The sequence below is a fragment of the Anolis carolinensis genome, chromosome 3 (genome assembly GCF_035594765.1).
Source record: "Anolis carolinensis isolate JA03-04 chromosome 3, rAnoCar3.1.pri, whole genome shotgun sequence".
Taxonomy (NCBI): domain Eukaryota; kingdom Metazoa; phylum Chordata; class Lepidosauria; order Squamata; family Dactyloidae; genus Anolis; species Anolis carolinensis.
The window spans coordinates 61,205,508-61,225,683 of NC_085843.1; the positions used below are offsets into that span (position 1 = coordinate 61,205,508).

The 20,176-nt window shown below is 41.8% G+C and overlaps 1 protein-coding gene across 1 annotated transcript in view; it reads left to right on the plus strand.

The window, feature by feature from the left end:
• The first annotated feature begins 2,623 nt into the window (after positions 1-2,623).
• Positions 2,624-20,176, plus strand: part of LOC134297423 (probable serine/threonine-protein kinase DDB_G0267686) — a 335,395-nt gene continuing 317,842 nt past the window's right edge. The window contains exon 1 of the mRNA XM_062974979.1: positions 2,624-4,334. The gene's annotated coding sequence lies outside the window, so the exon portion shown is untranslated. The remainder of the gene's footprint in view (positions 4,335-20,176) is intronic.

The window sequence follows — 20,176 nt, forward strand, 5'->3', positions numbered from 1 at the left end:
ATTGTATTACATAGCAGTGTAGATGGAGCCAGAGATTCCTCACATCTTTGCATGGAAATACCCACTTCAAAATGTTGTAGGTTTACTTTCACCTATGGGAACATCAAGTTCAGAATGGATGTTTTACTTTCTAGTAACAAAACCATTGTGAATTGTTGAATGTGATAGAGTGAACATGATTCAAAGGAAAACATCAGGATTCTTCAGGAGAAGAACCATAGCTAGGACACTTTCAGTCTCAGGTGACATATTATTGATTTTATTAAACTCTTTTAAAGGCCAGGATTAAAGTTGTCTCGTGTTACATCAAGCTGGGTAACTGAGGAAGCAAGTCAGCTAACAAAATCTCTCTCTCATACCAAATTTTTACAACAGTTATTTCTTTTGTGTCTAAATTGCTCACAAAAAACGGAAGACTAGCGCTGGTATTCTGTGGAATCAGAGGACAGCAAACAGAGTTTGATAACCAACATACTTTGGCAGAGAGGGTTAACGATTATGTACATCTAAAATTCCAAGGATTCCATAGCAGCTAAATTGGTGTCAAGTTGCATTAATTATACTGTGCAGGTGTACCTGTAGTCTCTGAAAGGTTATGATACCAAGTTCATTCTTTCAGTTAGGGCTTGTCTACACTGGCCAGTGAACAGAAATGCTCCTGACTGGCCTGAAGACCTCAGAAGTGTTTACACACACTGTTCCTAACCCATAGCCATTGTGGGGCAGAGTCTTCATGAATTGATTAGGCCCAGCTGGACTGTTTCCTTACTTTCCTTGTTGCAACATTCTGCCTGCTGCAGAATGCTGCAAGATTTCCATATCTTTGTGGGCACCTGGTACTGATATCAGCAGAAGGGCCTGTGTGACCCGGGAGAAGGAGTGGAATATTGCCCCCTCCTTCTCCTGGTCATGCTGGCTATCCCAGAGTTTTGCAGCCATCTGCAGTGGTGATAGCAACATGGACCTGACGAGCACAGGGAAAAGGTGGTGGTGGTGCCAGCTTATGTGGTCAACAGCCAGACTGCTATCCACATTCTGCCCAAAGTGCAGGGCTACTCAAGTGTCTTGATGAAACGTCAAAGCATTCCACAGCCTTCCTTACTGAGGAATAGAATAATTCAACCTGGTTTACTAATCATGTTAAGGACCAGAGGTCCCTGGATGTCATGAAGACAGACAGGAGCAACTTCTGGACTGCTTTGGGTTTTATGAGTGGTGTAGACAGTAGACATTTACAATCTACTGGGGAGGACATTCTCTCTGTCCCACCACCCACTCAAGTGTGTTGATGGGAACATGGGAGAGGGCCTTTTTGTTGGCTGCTTCCAGACTATGGAACTCCCTCCCAAGAGACTAGGATGGCCTTCCGCAGGCAGGTTAAGACCTTCTTCTGCAAGCAGGCATTTGGGGAAGAATAAAGGGCAGCCTTTGGGGAAGTTGTTGGTGGGATTGGGGGGGAATGAGTTTTAAAGGCCATTTTAGTATATTTACTGTATTTTAATTCAGTTTTTATCTCACAGTTATTTCATTGCTTTTCAACTTTATATTGCACCTTTTAAACTTGTTTAGTGTGGAGTGTTAGCTGCCTTGCATCCCCACGGGGAGAAAGGCAGGGTATAAATAAAGTTAATAGTAATAATATTAATAATAATAGACAGGCCATAAGGTACCAGTATGCAAAGGACCCTTTTGCATACTGAGTGAATGCATTGCTAGTTTGGTAGTAGCTGCTGGGAAGGGGACTGAGCCTCCTTCTGGAGTGTGGGATGGGGGTTGAACATTGTGGTGCCTTCAAGATTTTCCTTCCTAGATATAGCTGCATTGAGGCTTCTTATTACCCTCCACAATACATATGATCAATGCACATATTGCACTTACTTTTTGCTTTCTATATGATAGTGACCTGAACTAACCAATCACAATAGGCTAAGAAACAGAAATAAACATCTGAGAATGACCCCAGGATGGTTTACACCTGTGATTCTCAACCTGTGGATCCCCAGGTGTTTTGGCCTACAACTCACATAAATCCCAGCCAGTTTACCATCTGTTAGAATTTCTGGGAGTTGAAGGGCAAAACGTCTGGGGACTGACTGGTTAAGAACCACTGGTTTACACAATTGAAAAATCTTAACCTGTGAGAACTTATATTTTATCTTCATTCCACTGTGGCTTTACCTCAAGAAAAGCACAGATGCTATTTTCACAGATGACTATCAGATATTAGGCTACACAGCTACAAAGGTTCTAGGAAAAGAGCCCTGAAGTCATTACAAAAGGAAAATACCATAAAATCAATATCCAGATGTATTTTATGTTAGTTAACTCCAGCCAATTTACAGCTGGATCTAAAGTGCCATATAATGCAATTTGGAACTGTATTATATGGTCAGCGCACAATTATATAATGCAGTTCAACTGCACTGAACTACACTATACAAGTCTACATTAAGCAGGTGATGTAATTTCAAATTGTATTGCATGGCAGTGTAGACAGGGCCCTAGTGGTTCATTCAGTAGTATGCATGTTTCACATTTTCTCTTCTGTGTTCCAAAAGAAAGATCTATATACTTATTTTATTTTCTTCAAGAAAAATTAAACATCTTCAGGGTGATTAAAATACTTACCTTACATGTTCTATAGCCATAAACCAAGGTGTCACCATCTTCCACAGTCCTATCACCCTCAGAAAGGTCCAGTGCTATCCCCAATGAGACATAGTTATATGGGACTTACATTTTGAGAATAAATGAACTTTATAGCTAGACTGTGAGCTATCTTTTAATTTTAGAAAGTATAGGCACCTGTTCTCAAAAGGATATATCTGGAACAGGCATTTGCAATTTGAGAATGAACTGACTTCTTTTCCTTTAAACCAATTCTGAATTTGATGGTGTCAAACTCAGTAGTCTCAGCTTCATCACACACACACACACACACACACACACACACACACACACACACACACACACATATTCTTCCCCTCTTCACTGCCTTTTGCCAGCTTTGCTTCTGCATTCCCCAGCAACTTTAATTAAGATTTCCTTAGGCTTGTGACCTTGGCTAACTTTTAAAAATAAAGTGAGCTGCCATGCAAGGTGATTGTTTCCCAATTTCACATAGCCCTGCTAGAAATGTATTATGTCTGCTTTCCCCTTCCCATATAGTCTATTTGAGATCATTCTGAGTAGAATGTGCATTGAGTATCAATGAGACCAAGCAAGGCTATCAGCTTTCTTTACGCCCCCACATTTAACTTAGTATTTCATTCCTCGCAGAGCATACTTTGACATTCTTCTCCCGTAAAACAGGCCCAACAACTGTTGTATAAAAAAAACAGGCAGGATAAAAATCCCTATGATAGGGGAAAGAAGAGAGATGAAAGATTTAAGAATATCCCCTGGAGTGAATCTCACAACATTTTTGATCATCCTTAATATTTTCCCCAGTCATCATCATATAGCCAGATTGACTGGCAGAACTAGTAGATGCTTCCCAGTTCAGTTTATAATTGCATTGTGGGAACTTTTTTTTGTATGTCAGGGTTTAGCATCTCATTCTGGTTTCCAATACTATGGAATCTACATATAAATTGCTGCATATTACATTGTTTGGTATGGTCAAGTATATTACCAAAAGTTAATTTTATAGAGATTAAAAGGAACAAACAATATACAAAAGAATCAAGTAATGTATTTGCATTACCTAAAACTGTATAGGTTTAATTTATGTGGATTTATTTCTAGGATTTGGTTGGGTTATTTATTTGTCTTTGTTGGTTTATTACATGTTGTGAATGCACCTTCGGAGACTGTGAATGATAGTGGTGGGATCAGGAGAGGAACGAAAAACCCTTGCGAGGAGGGCTCGTTGGAGGATTTGTTTAGGAAAAGGGTCAGGGAGACTGATGGGGAGTCTTCTGAGGAGGATTCATGTGGGGATCCTGAGGTGGAAATGGATGCTGGGGAACAGGTGTTAATGGAGGAATTGGGCACGGACTGGGCATGGGCACCAGAGATGCTTGGGGAAGAATCAGGGCCCATGGATACTGCTGATGCTGGGGAAGCTTGGGTGTCTTCAGAAGCAGATCCCACTTGGTTTGCTTGGAGGAGTGAGAGGGGGTCCACAGGTGTGGATAGAGTTGGGCATGGGCAGGATGATTGGGACTCTGATGAGGAATTAGGAACGCCTGACCCAAGGGCATTGGCTGTGTGGAGTTCTGATTCAGATTAAGAAGTTGAGACACCTGCTCTTTGGGCGTGGATAGTTTGGAAGCCCAGGGAGACCTGGATATATTGGGGTTGTTTGGCCATTATACCTTGCGTGTGGCAAGGTGTTGCTGGGCGCCATTGGGTTTCCTGTGTGTGTTACTGAAGACTGGACTGGGACTTTGTAATGGATGTAAGTTTAATCTGGGTTATTCTGCAATGGAGGGCTGGAATTGTGTGGGTTTTCCTGGACTGCACTGTTATTACTATTTTGTATTAGTTGCTGTTCGCCCTTGTTGCTTTGGCTCTCTGTGCCATTCCGTGTTGTGACCTTCTTGGATGACTTCAACCTCTCGGACCTTGGACTGGAACTTGACTCGGCTTTGCTCTTTGCTCTCAAACCGTGGTTTGGCATCGTTCTCTACTCTGTGGCTGGCTGACTGCTCATCCCGACTCCGGACCAGTTTGACGATGCTTTCTCGCTCTGCCCCTTTAACTCCTGGCTTGGCGTTTGCTTCTACAATGGCTTGGTGCTGCTGGCTTATCCCGACTTCAGACCAACTTGACGACGCTTTCCTGCTCCACTCCTTTAACTCCTGGTTTGGTGTGTGTTCCTGCAGCGGTTGCTGTGGGCTTGCCAGCGTCTCGCTGTTCCGCTGGCTTGTTTGCTCTTAACTGAGAGTCCTTTAGGCCAGTTTGGGCGTTTGTTTGGTTTTGAACTCCTTTTGAACGTTTAAGTTTTGGGAAGGGTTTGTGGGCTTCAATACTGCTTGTCTTAGTTTTTTCCCTCGTTTTTCAGCCCATTGTGCACTCTTGAGTCAAGTTCTAGGACTCTAAATTTAATCCGGATTATAACTCTGATTAATCCGGATTATTTGCCAGTTTTTGTTTTTGGGGTTTTTTCTTGCTCATTCATTAACTGAAAGTTAAGTGTTTAAAGCCTTTTTGTGTTTGTTGAGCTATTTTTGTACATTTGCTTTAATAAACTCTGTTTTTGCTCTCTTATTGGCCTCTGACTTTTGACATTACAACTTTGGATGTTTGCCATTCTTTTTTTGGAAACTGCCCTGAGTCCCCTCAAGGAGATAGATGCAAGATATATATAAATTACTACTACTACTACTACTACTATTATTAATTTTACAGCCCCTCCCATTCATAAGCTTCTTCTATTCATGTCATATGGATCTACGGAGCCCCTGGTGGCGCAATGGATTAAACCAGTAGTAAAGTTTTGATTCTCTTGCTAAGTATGGTATCAGGTGATTTTAATGAACAAGAAGAAACACTAGCATTTTTCATATTGATCTTTTTTTTAAGATAATTGTAGCAAATACTAGTAATATTCATTCAATTTTATTGATCCATTTTTCTAAGGCATATTATACATATACTGTGTCCCACTTTAAAAGTAGTTGGGATTTTTTTGTAGACTACTCAATTTTTGTGAAATTCCGATAACTTTAATATAGCAGTGCATGGGTCTGACATAGCCTATTTACTATTCTGAATCATGTATCTGATGAGCTTAAAAATAGATCAGTGTAGTATAGGTTGTGGTTACTAAAAATCACATTTATGCTCCCAGTAAAGCATTTGGCATGTGAAAGTCAGCATTGTTCATTTTTAGAAACCTGATATCCCTGTGTAAAACTAGGTTCAAGAAAAATAATTCTAATGTGCTTAGGTAAAGGTAAAGGTTTTCCCCTGATGTTAAGTCTAGTCGTGTCCAACTCTGAAGGTTGGTGCTCATCTCCATTTCTAAGACGAAGAGCCAGCATTGTCCATAGACATCTCCAATGTCATGTGGCTGGCATGACTGCATGGAGCACCGTTATCTTCTTACTGGAGTGGTACCTAATGATCTACTCACATTTGCATGTTTTCAAATTGCTAGGTTGGCAGAAGCTGGGGCTAACAGCAGAAGCTCACCCCACTCCCCGGATTTGAATTGCCAGACTTTCTGTCAGCAAATTCAGCAACTCAGCAGTTTAATTTGCTGCACTACTGGAGGCTCCATGTGGTTAAAAACCATAATAATAGAGATCACATTATTTCCATGCCATATTTAAGATGCTGAAACGCTAATTATGCACATTTCTTGGAAGTGATGCAGATGTTATGCATGTTCCATCACTAACCCCCTTCCATTTATGTTGAGGAAAACTCTGGGAGATTGATGTCCTCTGTGAAGCAGACAGATTCTGTAAATGAAAGTGTTGGAAAACATAACATGCTGTCTTTTTTCTAGTAACTATGCTTCCTAGGCACATGAAGTAATGTGAGAGTATGACACTGCACCCATGGGAAGGGTATGTTGTGTATTTCAGGTTTTCTTTCCCCTTTGTATTGTTTTCTTGTTGTGCTCAAACTCTCTGATTCATAAGCTGGCACAGGGGAGAAAATGCTTCAGACACAAAGGGATAAAAGTCTATTTTCAACATTTGGAATAAGTAGTTCTTAGTTACTTTTAAAATCCATCTGAATAAACTGGCTGCATTTATCAATGGCTTCCAGCCATGAGCCTCTCTGTCAGGTTCCTCCATCAAGGATTACCATGTTTAGAACAGTCTTGGCTATCCAAATCATATTATACTGGGGGGAAGAGTGGGACAGGTGCTGTAGAATAAACTCTGTATGAAATTCAGGTGTTTGGAATAAGAATTGCATTGAAACCTCAACAGCTACACTTGAAGTGGATGTGCTTGATATTGCCTTGTTCTGTTCTATCAGAGGGAAAAAATGTGATTCTATTGCCGCTAGGTCTTAGTGTGCTGGCAGCTGTTGCTCACTAGATCCAACAAAGCTAGGCACACAGCTCCCAAGAAACAAAGCTGTGTCCTTCATCAAGCCTGTATTAATTCACAGTCATTGTTCTCAGATTAGCAGCCAGGGATATCTGTTCCCTTTGCAAAAGATGAACATTTCCCTAAGCTTCCCAGATGATGAATAGCTAGGCCCGATGAATTTCTAAACTCAGATCAGTGTTTTATTTTATAAAACCATGAGATAAGGCTGGAGAAAATATTCCTCATAACTTCAGTCAGAGTTTAGAAAAGATACTTTTTTGTTTACAGCTGTCCAAATCTGCTAGTATGGTCTGTTATTTTCACAAACTTGTAAGTAGCTATCTCATGGCATCTGTTCAATTCAATATCTTTTAAAGAATAAACACAAAACCTGTGGTTGATATCATTTTTAAGTGGACTTGCAAGAGGACATTTCACATGATTCATTTCCAGTTTAATCAATACCACATATACACTGCTTGCCTTGTATTAAACACATAGGCTCACAGTACTATAGAAAATCTATATAAAAGCTAAAATATCCATGAAATCAAAGAAAAATAATTCAGATATTACCACCACCTGGATCAATCTTACATTTTAATACAGCCAAGTATAAGACACCCATTTAGACTACATAATTAGAGGACAATTATTTCATTATAAGACCCTTTGCTCATGTTCTGTGGAATTCTATATTTTTCTAAAAGCCTAGAATTTTCTGATTGAGTATTCTAAATACCTCTCCATAAACTGTAAATTCCAGCATTCAATTTCTAAGCCGAAGAGCCGGCATTGTCTGTAGACACTTCCAAGGTCATGTGGCTGGCATGACAGTATGGAGCACGGTTACCTTTCTGCTGGAACAGTAATAATAACTTTAATAACTTTATTTTTATACCCCGCCTCCATCTCCCGAAGGGGACTCGGGGCGGCTTACATGGGGCCAAGCCCAGGTAATTACAATAATCAGAACAACAAAAACACATCACAAAAATACAATTATGCACATTAAACATTAAAAAAGGTAATATTAACTTAACATAATCTAAAAAACTGAGCGAAGATTATAAAAACGAACTGGGCCAAAGTGCACGGAGTGTGTAATGTATACAAGAGAATGAAGTAGGAAGCCAAAGTGCTGCAATTGATAGGAAACTTGGGATGAGGTAGACGTTAAAATTGTTTCTAACTGTTGAGATAAAATAAAGTGTATCAAATATAGTAATGGTCACTGGAACAGTAACCTGACATGGGGAGAGTATTCACTCTCCAAAAGCCTGCTGGAAAAGCCAGGTTTTTAAGCTTTTCATAAAGACTAAGAGGGTGGGTGTTTGCCTAATCTCCCTGGGGAGCGAGTTCCACAGCCGGGGGGCCACCACGGAGAAGGCCTTCTCGTCCCCACAAGCCGCGCTTGAGGCGGAGGCTGAAGTAGGGTCTCCCCCAAAGATCAAAGAGGTCAGTACCTATTAATCTACTCACATCTGCATGTTTTCAAACTGCTAGGTTGGCAGAAGCTGAGGCTAACAGTGGGAGCTCACCCCACTCTCTGGATTTGAACCACCAACCTTTCAGTCAGCAAGTTCAGCAGCTCAGCTGCACCCCTGGGGGCTCCTTTCTCACCTTTACCTGAGGATTTTTGCATATCCCATACTGTTTGTAAAGGACTTAAACAATTGGCTATGAATGTGTCTGTAAATAGGATTTCACTAGTGAAAGGAAACATGAGAGTTTTGGTGTACACCTTGACACTTGCTTGGTAAAGGGTATGACTCTGGAATTTCCTGTTTAAATCATTGGATCTGAGTGATGGGAAAAGAGCCTGCACTTGAGGCTGACCCATCAAGAAATGCAGATTTCTGGAAAACCAACTTTAGAGGGTGTGAATTGTCTAGAGTTGGATTGATAATGGTGGTACTGAAGCTGACTGACTGTGAAAGGTACCTACTTCCTAACAGGAAGTGGCATACACAGAAGATGAATTGCCATCATTCACTGTGACGAGAAATTTTATCTTTTCCAGAGGTTATTAAGTTGGAGATGCTGAGCAATTTAGTCACCTGTCTTTGGAGATAGCAGGTCATAGAATCTCCCAGCCACTCTTGGATAATGGTGAAAGATGTTTGACTGTTTAATATGCTGCCCTGGAGTGCAATGTAATCTCCTTCTCCCAATGGTTTTTAAGCAGAGATTGAATGCCCATCTTTTAAGAGTGTTTTGATGGACTTTTTGATGGCAAGGGATTGGACTGGATGGACTTTGTCATCTCTTCCAACTCTATAATTATATGATAGGATGGGGAGGGTTTTCTCTGGAATCTGGAGGGAGGGGAGTGACCTGAGTTTGCCTTCCAGAAGATGGCTGGCAAGGGAGCAGTTCTTGAGGTTCAAATGTTTTGCCCAAGAGATGGCTGAAGAGGTAAGCAACTGTGACACCTAACCCCAGCTAAATGTGCATCAGGTTTCTCCCTGCTCTTGCTCCACTCCAGGTTCATCTCAGATTAAATAAATTCTAGTTCAATAAAGTGTCCTCCCTTTTAATCCAATCCTGTGTTTTATCTTGTTATTCTCTACTATCCCAAAACACGGGAAGAGCCAAATCCTGAAGCAGGATTCAGACTTTCCCCCTGTGTTTTCTTTAATCTAGAGTCCAGTCGTATTAAGCATCTTACTACAGGTTAAATCACATTAGCCTGTGTCCATTCTGTAGATGTATGCAGGTTAGTGCCCCTACACTGCATTATTTGACAGTGTAGAAAACACCTTCAGTTGGGTGAAGGGCAGAAAACCTAGAATGCTCACTGGTCATTATGTAGACACTTATTGTTGGGTTCAATGTGAGTCCATATGTTTTTATCTGTGTAGATAAGCCCAGTTTAATTAAGCATACTGTGAGGGAAGGATTATTCTAAAACAGTTAGCAGGATAACTACAGTCTCCCTACCTGAGCTAGCTGGGGTGGCCTCGGGCATGGTATTGGAGTCCCAATGGCTCATTGTGCTGGGGGACTTCAATGTCCATGCGGAGGCCAACCTTTTAGGCACAGCTCAGGACTTCATGGCTTCCATGGCAACCATGGGGCTGTCCAAACTAGGAACAGGCCCCACCCACAGAGCTGGACACACACTGGATTTGGTTTTCTGCCAAGGATGGGCGGAAGGTGGCGGTGTGGGGGAGCTGACCATCGCTCCGTTGCCATGGACCAATCACCACCTGATCAGGTTTAGTCTCACTGCACCCCCTAACCTCTCTGGGGTGAAGGACCTATTAAAATGGTCTGCCCCAGGAGACATGGATCCTGAAGGATTCCTGATGGCTCTTGGGGAGTTTCCCGCCTCCTTGGTAGGTGATCCTGTCAATACTCTGGTCTCTTTCTGGAAAGGGGAGATGACTAGGGCAATAGACATGATTGCTCTGGAATGTCCCCTCTCGAGTAACCGAGTTAAACCAGCTCCTTGGTTCACTGAGGAGCTGGCAGCGATGAAGCGAAAGAAGAGGGGACTAGAGTGTGTGTGGCATTCGAAGCCGAGCGAGCAAAACCGAACACAGCTGTGTTCCTATCTTAGGGTATATGCCACAGCAATAGATGCTGCAAAGAATATTTTCCTTGCAGCTAATATTGCGCCCACAAAGAACCATCTGGCGGAGCTGTTCTGAGTTGTCAGAGATTTGTTATATCCCGTCCCTCAAGACGGGATCCCTGACAACTTAACAGCCCATTGTGAAGCATTTGCTCAGTTCTTTGCGGACAAATTTGCTCTAGCCCGCTTTGATTTTGATGCCATGTTAACGGCAGTCTCTGAGGATGTAGCACGAACATCTGCTTGTTCAGTTTTGATGGATTCATTTCATCAAAACTGGAGCTCGAGGATGTGGACAAGATCCTTGGAGAAGTGAGACCACCCACATGCATCCTAGACCCCTGCCCATCCTGGCTGGTGAGAGAAGCCAGAGAGGGTTTGGCTGAGTGGGTGAAGGTGGTAGTGAATGCCTCCCTTTGGGATGGCAAGTTTCCAGCGAGCCTAAAGACAGCTGTGATCAAACCACTGTTGAAAAAGCCATCACTGGACCCCACTCAATTCAGAAACTTTTGGCCCATTTCCAATCTTCCCTACTTGGGCAAGGTCATGGAGCATGTGGTTGCCTCACAACTCCAGAGATTCTTGGATGATACAGATTTTCTAGATCCAGCATAGTCTGGCTTCAGGCCAAGGCATGGTATCGAGACAGCCTTGGTCGCCTTAGTGGATGATCTATGCCGGGAACTGGACAGGGGGAGTGTGTCCCTACTGGTTCTGCTGGACCTCACAGTGGCCTTCGATACCGTTGACCACGGTATCCTTCTGGGATGCCTCGCGGGGATGGGGTTGGGAGGTACTGTTTTACAGTGGCTCCACTCATATCTGAAGGATCGGTCCCAGATGATGTCACTAGGGGACACCTGCTCAGCCCCACAACCATTGTTTTGTGGGGTCCTGCAGGGGTCTGCACTGTCCCCCTTGTTGTTTAACATCTACATGAAGCCACTGGGAGAGATCATCCAGAGTTTCGGGGTGAGGTGTCATCTGTACGCAGATGATGTCAAGCTCTGTCACTCCCTTCCACCTTTCACTAAGGAGGCTGTCCAGGTCCTGAACCGGTGCTTGGCCGCTGTGTCAGACTGGATGAGGGCCAACAAATTGAAACTGAATCCAGACAAGACAGAGGTCCTCCTGGTCAGTCGGAAGGCTGAACAGGGTATAGGGTTACAGCCTGTGCTGGACAGGGTCACACTCCTGAAGGTGCAGGTGCGCAGTCTGGGGGTGATCCTAGACTCATCGTTGAGCCTGGAACCCCAGGTCTCAGCAGTGGCTAGGGGAGTCTTCACACAATTAAAACTTATGTGCCAGCTGTGACCGTACCTTGGGAAGCCAGACTTGGCCATGGTGGCCCACGCTTTTGTTACATTCCGATTAGATTACTGCAATGCACTATACGTGGGGCTGCCTTTGAAGACTGTTCGGAAGCTTCAGCTAGTCCAACGGGAGGTAGCCAGGTTGATAACTGGAGCAACGTACAGAGAGTGTACTACCCTTCTGCTACGTCAGTTCCACTGGCTGCCGATTAGCTACCGAGCACCATTCAAAGTGCTGGCATTTGCCTGTAAAGTGCTAAATGGTTCCGGCCCAGCTTACCTGTCCGAACGTGTCTCCCTCTATGACCCATGGTGTAATCAAGGATCTTCTGGGGAGGCCCTGCTCTCGGTCCCGCCAGCCTCACAAGCACGACTGGTGGGGACGAGAGACAGGGCCTTTTCGGTGGTGGCCCCCCACCTATGGAACACTCTCCCTATTGAAATTAGACAGGCTCCCTCCCTCTTGTCTTTATGAAAAAGAACAAAAACGTGGTTATGGGACCAGGCTTTTGGGCAAGAGTAGCAGCAGAAATGAGATATGACAACTGTATGACTCAATGACAGACCCCATTTGGACTTGAAATGCGCCGTGAATGTATATTTATATGTATAATTATGCAAGTTTTTAATGTAGGTTCTTAATTGTAATGTAATCTTTTAATTTTCTAAATGCGATATAAACTGTTTTTATGTATGTTTTTATATTGTAAGCCGGTCTGAGTCCCCTGATGGGTGAGAAGGGCGGGGTAGAAGTGATGTAATAAATAAATAAATAAATAAGTTACAATTAGCACAGTATATATGATTGCAGTCACATACTTCCTTACAAGATGGCTGTCAAATATAGCTAAGGCAATTCAACAGATGATAAGCTGAAGAACACGCCAATGCATTAACGGCGAAGAAAACAGTATAATTTATATCATCATATCAGTGTGTACCTGTTGTAATTACAAGCAATTATCTGACAATAAATAACACAACCAGTTGGAGGTGGCAACTGAATACTACTTGTTAACAACTGGATAAATAATATGAGTCAAAGTCAGATCTGGTTGTGGAAGTATTTGGATTTCCACTTGTATGAAGAGTTTTACTTCTGCCTGACATTTTACTTATACATATTTCTAGTGAATAATCTGTATGCTTTGGCTTAAAGGATAACATCTTCAAGCCAAAGACTTCTCTAAATTCATTTTACATTTATCACTTGACTAAAGAGTAATTTAAGAAGCAGCATTTTTATTTTTCGCTATCAGGAGAATTCTTTCTTGGTACTTTGAAAAAAACAAACCCTCACATCAACAATGTATTTTCTTTTTTGCTTTTATCTTTAGAATTCTTCTTTCTTATCGATGTGTCTGTGGCTTGGGTTTAGATTCAAGCAATGCATAGTAAAGCTGAAATGTTTTAAATGGCCAGTACTGGAAGATAAAACCTACTATCCATGAGAAGTGAAGATTGTATTCAATCTTGTTTAATCAACTCTGTTTGACATGTACTGTGTCTATTTCAGGCTGGGGGCTCAGGGTGGACTGACGCATCCATCTCTACACAGTTCAGGGTTTTACAAATTGGTGCAGAACTTAGGCAAGACACAATAGAATGAAGTGTAAGTGTGTGAATACATATTTGATCCAGCAAATAATACTATGAATTTAAACATATACATGTAGCAAGTACACTGTCTTTAGTGTATGCCCTTTATTTCAGTTTTCTGTCCTTCAAAATCCCTATATTTCATCCCCTGTATCGTAGTACAATCATAATTGGAGATGTGGACATCCCATAATCCATGAATAACAATAGCATGACTGCCAGTGCAAATAGTAATGGGATGAGGAGGAGGAAAAATAATTGTCTATGAATCTCCCCATTAACTGTGAATATCACCTGAAATACTATCCCAGGTACACTCAAGCTGTGGATGGTTGACTCCATGATGCAGAATCCTTGGACACAGATGGCTGATTATATGTCCTTAGCTGGCCTGACCCCTCTCCAGTCAAGCCTAACAGTCAATCACTGCATTGGATGAGGAACTGCCAAAACGAATGCAAGGAGGAAGATGTTTCCTGTCCCCTTTATGTGCAAGGTGACAGTCCTTCTAGCTGGTGGATGAGAGTTGGAAACATCCCCTTCCTTGGGTCCTGATCAACAACTGAACAGACCTCCGTGATGCAGTTGCTGACTCTTAAGTTGAGCAAGGAAGTACAATTGCATTCGTTTAAGAGAACTAAGGATCCTTCTAGACAGTCTCTATATCCCAGGATCTGATTCCAGGTTTTCTGCTTATCCCAAATTATCGGGCAGTGTGGAATTATATAATTCAGTTTGAAGCAGAAAATTAAGGCTCAGATCCAGGGATATAGGGCCTGTCTAGAAGGGTCCATAGTCTCGCAGTAAGACTACAAAGTCTTATTGAATAGGGAACAGTTACGGAAATGAAACTGTAGGGAATAGTGATTGAAATGAAACTGTAGGTTGCAAATCCATCAATGTAATACAGAATTCCTGTTGATAAGTCTTTTCTTAATTCTAAGTATAGCTTACAGTAGGAATGAAGCAGCAAATGTCTTTTGAGAAGCATGCAGTCTCTACATTCATCTCAGTATCCTGTATCAAAACACAAAATAACTAATTTGTCTTGATTTACTAACGTGTTCCTCAGTGGGCAATGCTTCTCACAGTATGCAATATCAAATACTTTTCAGATTTTTTTGTATTTAGCTCATGACATTATTGAGATAAATTTAATTTGCTTAATACAAAGTAATATTTTACATGGCTCAGAGTGGGTGGGATTTATTTGAGAAATAATGAACTTGTCTGATTTGATTAACAGTCTAACAATATCTGTTGCAGTAATCTCACAATTCACCACTTTCAGACAAACAAGGCAAATTAAGTGCTTCGGTAGCATAACAAAGCCAATAGTCACACAGAAAAACCCATGACAACGTGGATAATTATTACCATAATACATTGAAAGCAATCAGGTTATGCAAGAATCCCATCTGCCTACAAATGGTAAAAAATTATATTCATTTCCAATTAAAAGAACTACTGTAGTGACTTTTTTCTCCCTAATCCCATGTTTATTTTTATTAGTAAATACTAGGCTTGAGCAAATTTTTCGTTATTTCGTTAAATTCATTAAAAATTCATTTTGTAAGCACTTTTGAATTGATATTGAACCATCTGCTCACTGCCCTTACAAATATTACGAATTTGAATAATAAAAGTACCTTTTTTCGTTTGTTTCTGATGTCTTCGGATGAAGCTGTAGCCCCTCTGAGAGGAGAAGCCATGTTGGCATGCCTCTCAGCCAATCAGAGCGGAAGAGGGAGGGAGGGAGAGGCATGGCCATCGATCTGCTAGCATTTTTTAAAAAAAATGTTGCTTCAAAAATCCCCAAAAATCAGTGGATGGGTCAAACATTATGAAACTTGATAGGCAAAGAGTACTTAATTTTTGCTTCCATTCTGGCAAATTTCATCATAATAGCTTTCATAATGCAGGAGAACGAAGCCTCTGAATATTGACCATTAATGAAGCAATTCGCCATAACGAGAGAAAAAACTCCATTTCCCAGAAGCCTTAGCAAGCCAATCAAAGTGGAAGGAAGAAGGACAGGGAGGCGTGGCCATCGATCTGCTAACATTTTAAAAAAATGTTGCTTCAGAAATCCCCAAAAATCAGTGGATGGGTCAAACATTATGAAACTTGATAGGCTAAGAGTACTTAATTTTTGCTTCCATTCTGGCAAATTTCATCATAATAGCTTTCATAATGCAGGAGAACGAAGCCTCTGAATATTGACCATTAATGAAGCAATTCGCCATAACGAGAGAAAAAACTCCATTTCCCAGAAGCCTTAGCAAGCCAATCAAAGTGGAAGGAAGAAGGACAGGGAGGCATGGCTATCGATCTGCTAACATTTTAAAAAAATGTTGCTTCAGAAATCCCCAAAAATCAGTGGATGGGTCAAACATTATGAAACTTGATAGGCTAAGAGTACTTAATTTTTGCTTCCATTCTGGCAAATTTCATCGTAATAGCTTTCATAATGCAGGAGAACGAAGCCTCTGAATATTGACCATTCTTTTAAGTGGAAATGAAGCAATTCGCCATAACGAGAGAAAAAACTCCATTTCCCAGAAGCCTTAGCAAGCCAATCAAAGTGGAAGGAAGAAGGACAGGGAGGCTTGGCCATCGATCTGCTAACATTTTAAAAAAATGTTGCTTCAGAAATCCCCAAAAATCAGTGGATGGGTCAAACATTATGAAACTTGATAGGCTAAGAGTACTTAATTTTTGCTTCCATTCTGGCAAATTTCATCATAATAGCTTTCAAAATGCAGGAGAACGAAGCCTCTGAATATTGACCATTTATAAAAGCATTGGGCTGAAGCAAACGTTTCTCCAATAGTACTATGCCCACTTGCAAACTACAATTCCCAGGTGTTCCAGGCCCTCTCTCCTCTTAACATTCCCCACCCCCTTTTGTCCTCACTTAGAATCATAGCGTCATTGAACAGTAGAGTTGGAAGAGACCTCGTGGGCCATCCAGCCCAACCCCTTCTGCCAGGCAGGAAGACACCATCCAATCCCTCCCAACAGATGGCCATCCAGCCTCTGCTTAAAAGCCTCCAAAGAAGAAACCTCCACCACAGCCCGGGGAGAGAGTTCCACAGCTGAACAGCTCACAGTGAGAAAGTTCTTCCTAATGTTCAGGTGAAATCTCCTTTCCTGTAGTTTAAAGCCATTGTTCAGTGTCCTAGTCTGCAGGGCAACAGAAAACAAGCTTGCTCCCTCCTCTCTATGACTTCCCCTCACATATTATACATCATGTCTCCTCTCAGCCTTCTTTTCTGCAGGCTAAACATGCCCAGTTCTTCAAGCCACTCCTCATAGGGCTTGTTCTCCAGACCCTAGATCATTTTAGTTGCCCTCCTCTGACCATCCTGACCAAACTTTCATACAGTATGTGAATTCTTGGAAGGTATGAGAAGTTTAGAGAGAAGGAGGGAGGAAGAGGTTTGAATTTTGGACTCCAATTGTGGCTTGATTCCCCACTCTGCCACCCACTTGGGCAAGTCACACACTCTCAGCCCAGAAAAGCCAATGAAACAGGAAATAGCACTTTCAAACCAGGAACTAATTTCCTTATTCAGAGGCTGATGGCCATCTGTCAGGAAGGATTTGATGGTGTACTATGATTTCTGTTCCTGGGTGATAAATGTCATTTCCTAATTGGTTCTGTCATAGAAACATGGCAAAATCTATGACACTGCCTGAACTTTGTGCAAGCGACATGGATGGAACATATTATGGTTTGGTCCACCAATTTAACAAAGTTTCAGCCACAAAAACAAAGTTTCTGAAGTAGAACAATGACTTTCACAGTAAAGACAACCCAATGAAACAGGAAATAAGACTTTCAAACCAGGAACAGATTTCTGCAATTATTAAAAAATGGTTTATTATAAAAGCTATGAAAATTCGCCAAAAATCAGAGGATAAGGGAAACGTTCCAAATTTTGGTGAGCTATCAGTGTTAAATGTGTTCTACCACTGTACCAAGCTTGAAGAAGATCACTCAAAAAATGAGGGCGGGAGAGTCCTGTAAAATCTCCCCTTGTGCTGTATTTTTTGGCCACTGCGCATGCGCGTCCGCCATTAACGAATTAATTTAGAAAATAACGAATTTTCGTTAATTTCGAATTTTTGGGGGGGCAAAATTCGGAAATGACATCAGAAACGAAACGCTGGCGCCCCCTACTTTTGAAACGAGTTTAGAATCAATTTTTTCATGGATCGCTCAAGCCTAGTAAATACAATTGACGTAGCTCTGGAGTTCACAAAATCTGTCATAGGAAATCTCCATAATCAAAGTAAAAGCTGCTGAATTAAAGCTCTTCCCAAAGTAAGAAAGCATGTTTCAACTGATTCTTCTTTTATCCACAGAAAGGAAATAAATCATTTCAAAAGAAAATATGAACAAAGATTAATGGGCCTGAAAAAACAGACTTTTAAAAACTATATTTTGACCCTTGTTATTGAACAAATTTGATCAAGGAGTAAAGACAGGTATGTTGCAGTGGTTGATGGAATTAAATGTTTTATTGTCATCTGTTAATAATATAAACAAATAGAAAAAGGAACATGTAAGCCTCTCTTGCTAATGGCAAGTTAACTAGATTTACAGAACGTATTTATTTTATCAGTTATACGAAGGTAGGACAGCAAGGGTAGCAACTTTGCTTTTGTTAAGGCATTTCAGGCTTGATTTTCAGTTTTAACCTGATTGCATCACATTGCTTAGTATGACCCCTTGCTGTTTCTTGTGTCTGCAGAATTTGCTTATCCCTGCTTTTGTGACTGGTTTTTGTGAGTTTGGATTTTAGTCTTCAGTTGTAATAGTACTTTGAGAGCCATTTGGTTTTATTTTCATGTAATGCGGAGCAGGGCATAATATAAACAAACAAGAAAATACATTAAATGTGGATGTTGTCCATGTAACAGAAGCAGGAAGAAAAAATTGAATATATTTACTAACTCAAGGTAAACACATACCCACACCCAACTACTCACTTTATCTATCTGTTTGAGCCAGATGTATTTACTCAAGTATAATGCACCACTGATTGTAATGTGCATCTCAATTTTGAAGGTGCAGATTGATATATATATAGTTGTCAAACGTAATGCACAGCTTCCCCTTACCTGTTGGAAGTTCTGCTATCTGCTTTGGAACAGCTAACAGGCAAGGGGAAACCATCCCCTTCCTTCAGGCTAAGGCTGGGGAAAGTAAGGGGGAGATTTTGAAGGTCTTGTGAATAACACCAGTTGGGAAGCTATGCCCCTCTGTCAGACTGAGGCTGACTAGTTCATCAGCCTTGACCTGATGGAGGGATGGAGGCAGGTTACGTGCACGATTCTAATGTACCATTGAATCTAATGCATACCTCGCTGGCCAAAAAAGTTGAGCATTAGGTTTGAGTAAATATGGTATATGGCAGGAAATCAACTGATATTTGTGATATTATTTTGTTTGATTTTAAAAAATAATCTGTGTGTATCTACTTTTTTACTTAGACAGTAGGCTTGCTCAAATAATTCGATTTCCCTGTTACCCGTTATTAATTCATTACTTTCGTTACTTTTGAAGCAATATACAACCTTGATTGTCCACACGTCTGGATATCGCGGTTTCGAACCGCGACAGGCCGTTTTTTCTTATGTCGTCGTTTTTTTTCGTTGGGAAAAAAAGCTTTTGCAAATCACCCAAACTTGTTTAAGTGCACTGGGGCAACCTAGCGTGTTGTTTGCACCTTGTGGCCAATCAGAGAGCACGTTTAACCCGGGGGAGGGGCTGGTAGTACGTCCTGAATGAAAAGACGGTGCACGGGAGCCTCGTGGCTCATTTCGGGATCTGCAGAGAGAGGGTGGGTTGGGAGCGAGATTCCAGGCACAGGCAGGCAAGATTGCTGCGTCACAGCTTACTTGGCTGAGCTAGAGCTAGGCTACAGATTAGAAGACAGGGAGAAAAGGTTGGGTGGGTGAGGTGGGGTGGGGTGGGGTTTGAAACTGTTGTTTTTTTTTTTCCAAAGGGCCTGTGGGTTTTTTTCCTCACAAGATTGGCGTTTGCCATTTTCCCACCCGGCCTGCAATTTTTCTGCTGCGCCATTTTGCCTGTTGCGGGCGGGGTGGGCTTTCGTTTAGATTAGGATACTTTTCTTTTTTCAACGCTAATAGCAAAGTCTGGCAAAAGGGTTTTGTGAAATAAGGGAGCCTGATTTTGCCTCCTTTCCTGCTAGGCTGCTCAAGCAGGGCTTTTTGTCTATGCCAGGGCCGCTGTGAATCAAAAGCCAAGTTTGGCAAAAGGGTTGCACGTCCCATAGTCCTTTGTAGAACTACACCTCCTTTTTGGGAAATAAGGGAGCCTGATTTTGCCTCCTTTCCTTCTAGGCTGCTCAAGCAGGGCTTTTTGTCTGTGCCAGGGCCGCTGTGAATCCAAAGCCAAGTTTGGCAAAAGGGTTGCACGTCCCATAGTCTTTGTAGAACAACACCTCCTTTTTGGGAAATAAGGGAGCCTGATTTTGCCTCCTTTCCTTCTAGGCTGCTCAAGCAGGGCTTTTTGTCTGTGCCAGGACCGCTGTGAATCAAAAGCCAAGTTTGGCAAAAGGGTTGCACGTCCCATCGTGCTTTGTAGAACTACACCTCCTTTTTGGAAAATAAGGGAGCCTGATTTTGCCTCCTTTCCTTCTTGGCTGCTCAAG